General features: G+C 42.8%; 1 long non-coding RNA gene across 1 annotated transcript; it reads right to left on the bottom strand.

Moving 5' to 3' along the window:
* Window positions 1-315: 315 nt before the first annotated feature.
* Window positions 316-7,542, bottom strand: LOC128805218 (uncharacterized). The gene is made up of 3 exons (XR_008436328.1): window positions 6,846-7,542; window positions 5,712-5,750; window positions 316-1,073 (listed from the first exon to the last, which is right to left on the bottom strand). It is a non-coding gene; the product is annotated as an uncharacterized LOC128805218 (long non-coding RNA).
* Between the last annotated feature and the right edge of the window lie 583 nt (window positions 7,543-8,125).

Raw genomic sequence — 8,125 nt, forward strand, 5'->3', positions numbered from 1 at the left:
TCCACTTTGGTAGAAAATTCTTGGCCAGACTGTTTCTTTCCAATCATTGGAGCCCTACACATGCACTCTATGAAAAGTTTATAAGTCTTGGATGACCTCTATACGTGCATAAACCGAAAAATGTAACATGGTAGTTACTGAGAGTGGCACCTCAGCTATTCTGGTTTTATGGCTGATTTTAAAAATAATACATATATGAAATACTACTACTACTACTACCAATAACAATAATAAAAATTAATAATCCCTTAATAATAATAATAATAATAATAATAATAATAATAATAATAATAATAATAATAATAGTAATCCCTTTTTCATTTTCTACCAAGTTACAATATGATGAGAACACAGAGTTCCCCTCAGTATAATTCTCCAGCACAAACTTGGCAAAAATTTTCAAGCAGTGCTGTGACAGCAGACCTGAGAAAATGAAACAGATACAATTGTTGACAAAAATAATGTGATTCTTAATAGAATAATAAATAGAAGCCACCAAAGCATTTTGACCAATAAAAGAGTGGTTCCATTGTATCAAATTGACTTACAAATATATAAGACCGAGAAGAGTGGGTTTTTAGTATGATGCTGCAGAGGCACAAGGGCACTGACATAGTCCTGGAGTCGCCTTTTAATAAGTGAAGTGTCAGGGGGCTGGGTAACTCATGGGGGTGATACGGAGCCCCTTGCTTCCAGGTCACTGCTTTGAATCTGGCCTTGGCTGATGCCAGCTGAGAGCTGTAACTCTTTGATGCCTGCTTGGTGGCCTTAAAAACTTCTCAGTTTTTGGGTTCAGCACGAGTGGGTGCTTGCTACACTGGCAAGCCCTGTCACTGTGGCAGAGGCAATATGGGGACTGTGAGGCTGGGTCTGGTGGTCTGTGCACAGTGGGAGGGTATGGGCAGAACACACTGCTCCTGCGCCCCTAACCCTGCGCATCGACTGCCGCGCTGGAGCAGCCGTGTTGGCAAAGAAGCTCCCTGCAGAACACCAGTCTTGAGGACAGAGTGCTTTATTCTACATGGCTGTTCCTCAATATCATTCCTGGAAAGTTTTCAGTAAGTGAGCTAACCCTAAAAAAAATTTTGTTTTAGAGTAGGTCATTCTTATGCCATTTTATGTCTATTCCCCCATCTCCCATACTGTGTACCACCTGGGAGTCCAAGAGCAAACTCATAAAACAGCATAAAATTTTCTAGCTATTTATTTATTTGCTACACTTACTTTCTAATGGAGTGTGTGCAACATCATATTTAAAACATGACCTTAGAAACTTAAAAACACATCCATTTTTCCCAAAGAATATACAGCTGCCAGAGAAAAGGGGACATTCAGTAAACTGCATGTCACTATCAGCTATTGATAGCCAGTGATTTGTTCTGAATCCAAAGGCTAAACCAACCCTCATGCTGCTGTATGTCAGATGCAATTGGTCCAAAGTCAAAGTTTTACAGCTCAGACAGGGCGCACTTTATCCTTCAGGCTGCTACTTAAGATAGCCATGACCCTGAGGAGAACCAGTCAACAAAACAGACAGACAAGAGGATGTGATTTGTATGCATCCCTGAGCCTGCTCAAATCACCTCTGACCTTCAGGTCAGGCTGCAAATGACAGCAGAGTGCATGCACCTGATCAGACAGCACATTCTCATTAGAAAGCCTGGGAAAAGGGGGCAGCTACACTGTGTTTACTCATAGACCAAATGCAATCTACCCAGGAAATGAGAAGAAAAAAGATCAATTTAGCTCAACAGAAGGATGTGAGCAACATGTAAGTATGTTATGAAATTCCATATAAAACTGCTTATTCTTATAGACCCAGATGGGAACTCTCTGCCTGGGTGAGTCACCAAGAAGACAGGTTAGCAACAAAAAGTGGGTATTTATTTGCTGCAGAATACCATGCCAGGAGTCTTTACTGGGGTACATAACTTCTAATAGACTGAGATCCACAGTCAAAGGCATTTATAGGCTTGATTTGCTGGTGGTACTAGTTGATGATCAGTGCAGTTTTCTCATTTGACTATTTGTATAGTCGTTGCTGCTAATTTACATCAGTATATGTGAATTTACCCAGTAGAGAGGGCTGGATTTATCCAGCAGAAGGGCGTGTTCACATGGAAATCCAGGCTTTCCTAAATGTGTTTTTTTGGATATGGCAGCCTGTCAAGTTACCAGAGAGATCAAACCCATGTTTTTTCTGCCAGGCTTCTGGAGGTAATCTGTGCTAAGGTTTTGGTTTAGGACAATTTCCAGCACATTTGGACCAAGTCTGTGATTTGAAGAGTGAGTGTGCTTGGTGACTGTGTTACTTTGTGCAGAGACTGAGGACCACTCTTCATTGGTCCAAGTTGGCATTACATTTCTTATAAATTTCATCTGGCATTAGACTGAAGGCTGCAGTGCTGCCACGATCCATCTATGCTAAACAGGCCTGCCGATGGCAGCGAGAGACCTGTGGCACGGGTACACGGCATCACTCGTGCAGACTCTAAGGAAATGTGACTCCTGCCTCCACTTGTCAGGGGCTGCAAGGACTGCTCTGGCCTCAGCATCAGGGGCTATATGGGAAAAGTGCTGTCCACCTATTGCCTGGTCTGAATGGAGATCAGCTTAGCGTGCAACGCCTCTGACTCAGCCATTTGTGCTTCCACCCCTTACCGTGCCACCTCCCTGCTCCATCCCACTTCTCTGCCCAGACACAAGACACGGCACTGATTGTGCCAGGCAAGAATTCTGGTGCAGTCTGATCGCAAACCGAGTGCAGCATGGAGGCTAAATCCCTCCAGTGCAATCCCTTGACAACAGTAAATTTAGAGAGTCCTTCTGGAGCCAATCTATCTCTAGGACACACTAGAAGCATACCACTGATAGGCTTCCCGAGTGTCTGACATGTGAAGCTGCTGGCAAAGAGGTCAGCACCATGACCTATAACTACTCTCTTCTGAGAACAAAACTGAATGGTTTTATCCAGTAATGAATGATGCTCCTTGCTAGACATGAGATTTTGCCATAAACATGAGATGGGAAATAAGGCTGAAACAGAATTCAAGACTGGTCCTTTGCTTGGGTTGAGTTGGGACTCAGCGTGTGAAGATTAGTTACTTTGCATTTTCCACACAGATCCACACATTTATGACACTTTTTAACTATGACATTTAGATTCATGTTTTCCTCTGGTGATATCCATGTCAGCAGAAAGTAAAGGAATCCTACACAGTGGGGTTATTTTAGTATCAATCCTGTGAATTAAATAAGTGTCTTTTTTAAAGCTCTCAGTATAGATAATATCTGGTGACAGATATATATTCTGGAGAGGAGCCATCCTTACTTTTACATAGGTGTCAAACTACCCATGTTATGACATTAATGTTGTTTTCAGGCTTACTAGACAACCACTGAGGCCCATGAGTATATTTCCTCCTGACTGCAAGGCACTTCAGCACCCTGAGCTGGAGGAGACAGAGATTGCCTCTGACACAGCTACCTTGCACAGACAAGAAAGAAAAAAAAGTGTCCCTGTGTGTACCATGAACACTCACAGCAGTCTGGATTCCTAGCAAAATCCTTTCCAGTGTGCTGGCCACAGTTCTAGGGAGATGAATAAAAATAGACTTTGTTGCTGGAATAAAATAAGAACAGAGGAACAAGAGAACAGCTGTACTGAATGAGACCAAAGGTCCTTCTGCTCCTGTCCCTGACAGTGTCTAGTAATAACTGCTTAGGGAAAGACTGTGAGGAGAACAGCACGGAGTGACCCTTCCCATGGCAGTCTGCTTTCAGCTATCTATAATTTAGGAATTTCCTGACACAGATGTGGTTATCCACTGGACTTTTATTTTCTGGCTTTGTGTAGTTGCTTTTAGAGGCCATTTGCCTTCCACATCCTCTTCTAGGGAGGAGTTACACGGTACAAGGAGCCCAAGCATGCCGTTTGTGAAGGGGGGCTTTTGTTTGCCTTAGTACATTACATTTAGTAATTTCATTTGGTGTTTCTCAATTACCAGGCCAGGAGAAATTGCAAGATTCTAATTGGACTAGGATGAAAACGCACGAAGCCAGAAAATCTTCCTGTTGTTTATCTTTGTCATGGTTTCTTCTGCTTTACAAGCCACACAGTTGTTGGTGAGCTGCATCATGCTAATAGCAGCATATGGAAAGTATGAGAAATGACAGCAGAGTCTGGAAAGAAATGCATTTTTGTATTGCACATGCACCTGTAGGTGTGTGCCCAAAACATGGGAGAAAAGATTTTGAGCGCTTACTGCAATGTGTCTCACATACTGCACAGCCACTTCCAAAGGCAATGAAAAGCCAGGTATAAATTACAGGGATCTTTTTCCCAAAAGAAGAAGAATGTGGCCAAAATGCTTTTGTTTCATCTGTGGTAATAATTTCATTGCAGTTTGTTTCTCTGCTTTGCCACCCATAAAATTTAACTAATTACATCCCAACTATGCACCCTGCACAACAGTAACATGAATAATGGAGAGGATATAGATTATGGAGAGTTAGGCAAAGCAGAGAGATTGCCGTTTTCTTCGAGTTTCAGCAATGACTACAAGTAGAGTGGTTTATGTTTTTGTGAATCACTGGGCTTTCCAAGTTTTCCGGACAAACTGATCAATTCATATGTAAATAAAATATATCGTATCCTATAAGAAAAGAGCAGTTGATAAAGAGGATCTAGTGCTGAGGGTCTTTATGACCAAGAGAGGGAAGAATTTCTTTGTGTCACTACAAAATGTTACTCTGCCCCTCAAAGGAAGGAGACAGAAGGCTAGCTCTATGCAAAAGCCTGACTGCATGTGACTGACCCAGCAGGAGAAGGGCCGGCTCTCTTTCTCGGGCTCCTTCTGTTGCAAGACACAGATCCTAAGTACGTGCTGGATGCCTCTGCCTGATTTCTTGGGGGGTATTCAGGCCCAGTGATACATTTTAGAACAAGGAGGGGAATGAGCAGACCAAAAATGTAAAGCACAAGCTGTTTCTCTTGAACTCTGTTGCTCTGCTGAAAGCGGAGCATAGCAAGTACATGTGCATTTCACTTCTTTTACGTTACACACCAGTAGTGACTCCTGCTCTTGTTACTATAAAAGATTTCATCCTTTTCGTCTTTCCTTTTAAACAGCAGTTCTTACTTAAAATTATCTTGTCCCTTCTGAAATGTGCTTTTTCAGGGTGAGTGAGCCTAGAACAGCTTGAGAAAAAATATAGTCCTTCCAAGTTGGACTGCATCTCATCAAAGTGTTTTTCCCCTTAGGATTTTATGGAATGTTACCTCACTTTATGACAGTTCACATCACAGGGTAATGCTGAACATTTCTGTAAGTGAGGCAATGCACTGTAAAATGTCAGGCAAACGATAAAATCAATAATCTGCAAGTTACCAAAGAGAAAGGAAATTCATGGATGTCAGTAGTTTTTGGGTCAAAGGCAGATGCTCCACAACAGAGCAGTTTGGACTGGCCAAACACTTTTGGGCTGTTTTTGTTTAAGTTTCACTCTCAAAGAGTACTGAAAAATGACTCTATTCTGAGCAACTGGGAGCATCTTTACATACACTTCTTCCATCTTTTATTCTTTTAGCTGAGAAGGTGAGATTGAAAAATTACTTGTTTTCTTTTATATCATCTTTTCATGCCCTGGATGTATATTCTGTAACAAAGTTAACTTGTATTCACAGAAAGAAACCTTTGAACAAAACCTACCTGAGATCAATGGTACATTTCTTTTCCACTCAGATCTGACTGCAAAATCAAAAAAATGAGTATTGGGATTCTGTTGGAACTAAAAACATGTTAGAAAAAGATTTTAGCCAAAAAAAAAAAAAAAAAAAGAACATTCATAGAAATGTTCTGTGCAAGTCTGAAAATATGAAATGTCAGAGTAAGCATCTTTTTGTATTTTTTTAATAAATTAAATATTTGAAACCAAAATTGATTTTTAATGCATCAGCACTGAACGACTTTTTAGCCTAGTTGTTCAGTTCTGGCTTCCAGTTTTTAATTGAAAAAACAACATTTTTATGAAAATCTCCTCACAATTTCCTCTGAACAAATATAGCTACTTTTCAGACAGCTCTATTTAATTTCTTAGACGGCCGTGTTCAGGAAAGAAATCCTATTGGAGCTTCCCATATTCACTTTAAAATATACCAGGGGAAATGCATTTAACACTGGGACTAAAGCATGTTCTGGGTCACAGAACAAGTAAAATAAAACCGAGTGTCGGTATGTTTACTGAGCTGTGCTTATTTACGTGCAGGCTTCTGAAAATAGAATACCATTGGAAAACTTGTAGGATAGGTATAGCAGCTGCTGAAATATCTGCAGATACACTGACAGATGTATGGCTGGAAACATAGTGCTTCCAAAAAAAAAAAAAAAGTGCAAAGGATGGATATGGATGCTTTCATCAACCCAAAACAAAAAAAATCCCCTGGCAAAGCCAGGCAAGTGAAAACATCCTGATACAGCGATGTACAGTGAAGGCTAAAAGGTCAATCACCGTGGCTAAAAGTTATCAAGATAATTATTGCTTACGCCTTGGACGGGGAAAAAAAGCACGGGCACAGAAGCTGTTCAGCTTTGCATCCCTCGCAGCCTTGGGAGAGCTCCTCTGGCCAGGCATTATTTTATGGACAGAAAAGACTTTGGGCTTTCTAAGCGCCGCACCTGCGGTCCCGCGGCCCCTCGGGGAATCATTCAGGGCGAGGAGAGGCAGCGGGCAAACACGGCCCTCCCGACATCAAAAGTCCCCTCTCTCCCTCTCCCCTTTCAGCGGCGGCTCCCTCCCTCCCCTCTCTCTCCGGGCGGCTGCCCGCGGCCTGGGGAACCTCTCACTTTTTGTCCTCTCCCGACCCTTCTGGACCACATTCTATGTTTTTATTCAGGCCATCTGCTCGCCGGGGAAGGGAAAGCGGCTGCTGCGGCTGCCGGCCCCACGGCCCCTCCTGGCACTTCTCTGCCCAGCGACGGTGCCTCTCCCGCCGGCCTCGGCCCGGCCCGCGCAGGCCGGCGCAGGCCGGGCGAGATTTTATTTCCGCTTAAATATAGACGGCGAGGGGTAGGTTTGTGTTGGTGGCCTCCCCCTGCTCCCCCGGAGTGGTACGGCCGCCTTGTTCCTGACAGAAGTCTTTCTAAAGACCTGCTCAAGCCTCACTAAGCAGCTGTGAGTTAGGTCATTTTCCCAGGAGTTTTACATGTGGAAAACCGGGCATTAGGAAGGCCTCAGAAAAGGACACCATCTGGCCCCAGTGAAAAAAAGGATCATGACACTTTCTGTGGTACCAACAGGCCCTGATGAACCATAAAGGAATTCAGGCCTCGACTGTGATCCGATGGTGACTGGCCCAACAATCCCCCCCGTGACAGCCTCCCCCATTCAGCCCCGCAGTTATCTCATAGCACAATGGACTTTTGTGCCACGCTGTTTACCGGGGGCGTCGTCAAATCCAGTCGGATTTCTGGGCTCGGCTTCAGCGCCCCTGCTCTTTGCTGCAACATGTAACACGCATCGGGAGAGATAAGGACACAAAGAAGGCGGCTTTTTTTTTTTTTTTTCCCTCTTCTTTTTTTTTTCTTTTCCTTTTTTTTTTTTTTTTTTTTTTTTTCCCCAGCATTCAAACCCCCTTGCATTTCTTTCACTGTACGATGGAATAAAGACTAAGGCTCTGTAGTGGATGCAAGAAAGATCTTTGCTGGGAATCAAGAAATCTCCTCCCATCACCCCCCAAGTTAAGTCAGACTTTGTGGATTAAGGGGAATTTACACCACTGTTTTCTAAAAGTGAAATTTAATTAATGCAGGTCAGGATTTGCAGCTTACATGGACTTTTTGTGAGAAAATAAATGGATTTGTTTATTTTTTTCTAGCCAACATGTCACTATTTCCTCATGTTGATTTTGGAATAATTTCTGTCTAGGTAAAAAAGAATTTTACTATTAGCAGTATTGGATTTAGCACACTATTAATTTTGTGGTCTGATTTCAGTGTGTGGGTGTTCATTCTTAAATACAGGAAGTGTCTTGATTAGTTTGTACACTAGGTGCAAGCTGCGTAGGGCCACAAGCAGAAGTAAGCCCCCCTTGCCTCCCCCCACAAAGGATGCTACCTTCTCCCTG

This window comes from Vidua macroura, chromosome 3 (genome assembly GCF_024509145.1).
Source record: "Vidua macroura isolate BioBank_ID:100142 chromosome 3, ASM2450914v1, whole genome shotgun sequence".
NCBI classification, from domain to species: Eukaryota; Metazoa; Chordata; class Aves; order Passeriformes; family Viduidae; genus Vidua; species Vidua macroura.